Here is a 1,773-nt window from a genome sequence, read left to right on the forward strand (position 1 = left end):
AAATTTCTTCAGCTGCAGCAGCACAATGCGATTCAGGCAGGGCGTTTATGCCTTTCTCTGCTCCTCCAGCACAGTCCAGAGGGAGTGACTGCCCTGTCAGAAGTGTCAGTCTTCAGATGAAGCATTAACCCCGAGATGCCCATCCGCGCTCTCAGGTGAATCTCATGGCACTATTTCGAAGGAGAGCAGGGGAGTAGAGCAGGACGAGTCACCCCTGGTGGTCCTGACCAATATTTTATCCCTCAAACAACATTGCAAAAACACAATATCTGACCATTATATTGCTGTTTGTGGGAGCTTGCTGTGCACAATTTGGCTTCCACATTTCCTCCATTTACAACAGTGACTGTACTTCAAAAAAACGTACTTCATTGGCTGTAAAGTGCTTCAGGGCACTTTAACCTGAGATTATAAAAGGTTCAAAAAATTAAACGCAAAAAACTGCGGATGCTGGAAATCCAAAACAAAAATACCTGGAAAAACTCAGCAGGTCTGACAGCATCTGTGGAGAGGAACACAGTTAACGTTCCGAGTCCGTATGACTCTTCAACAGAACACCCACGGTGCTGTTAGGGAGGGAGTTCCAGGATTTTGACCCAGCGACAGTGAAGGAACGGCCGATATATTTCCAAGTCAGGATAGTGAGTGACTTGGAGGGGAACTTTATTTTGATTTATTCTTTCATGGGATGGAGGCTTCGCTGACAAGCCTGGCATTCGTTGCCCATTCCTAATTGATTTCCTTCCCTAAAGGGGCATTAGCGAACTAGATGGGCTTTTACAAAAATCAACAATGGTTTCATGGCTGCCATTTTTTTAAATTCCAGATTATTAATTGAATTTAAACATAAGGCTATGCTGGGGTTTGAACTCCATCCCCAGAGCATTAGCCTGGGCTGCCAGATTTTTTTTTGTTGAAAAAATACTTTATTCATAAATTATCTGGAAGAACATTGCAAAACATTTCTAAATCGCCATCACAAAAAGTGCAATCAGGTTCAACTTTTACGCATGGATCACAAGGTGCTTCAGTACAATCAATGAATATTACAATCATTTCAATATGGTCATTACAGACAATCGGACAGTCGTGGAGTTATCAACGTGCATCATGTTGCGCTCTGAGGTGCTTCAATGCAATTATAATACAATTAATATTCAATGCAGACATTTATTGTGAGCCGCGCAGCCCAAGGGGTCTATACAATTCCCAGCCCCTCAGTGCACTATGGCAGAAAGGTCTTCGACAGCGACCTATCCACATTTAGCCTGGGCTGCTAGATTACTAGCCCAGTGACATTACCCCTGAACCTTTACCATCACCACCTAAGGGTGGTGGTGTTCCCATGTGTCTGCTGCCCTTGACCTTTTAGGTGGTGAAGGTCATGGGATTGGAAGGTGGTATTGAAAAAGTCTTGGAGAATTGCGGCAGAGCATCTACTAGTTAAGTTAATATAAAAATAAATGCATTTTAATACACGAACTAAAATAGGAAACAACTTCTAAAGTTTTCTACAAATTCCTCTGGAATGTAACTTGTCTGCTGCAGGTCTAGGTCCTGCCCCCACCATGCGCTCATTGGCCAGAACCTTAGACTCCCATTGGGTGAGTGCAATGTCAATCACTGGTGCCCTGCCAGCACAGGTAGTGCCCGCCCCCTTCACTGTGATTGGTGTCCGGTGAAGGAGACTGAAAGATGATTGGTGAAGAGCGATGCCAGTCAGCGCAAATGGGCGGGGGCGTTGTGAACACGATGGTGATTGGTGGACCGAGC

Source organism: Cetorhinus maximus, chromosome 32 (assembly GCF_964194155.1).
Source record: "Cetorhinus maximus chromosome 32, sCetMax3.hap1.1, whole genome shotgun sequence".
NCBI classification, from domain to species: domain Eukaryota; kingdom Metazoa; phylum Chordata; class Chondrichthyes; order Lamniformes; family Cetorhinidae; genus Cetorhinus; species Cetorhinus maximus.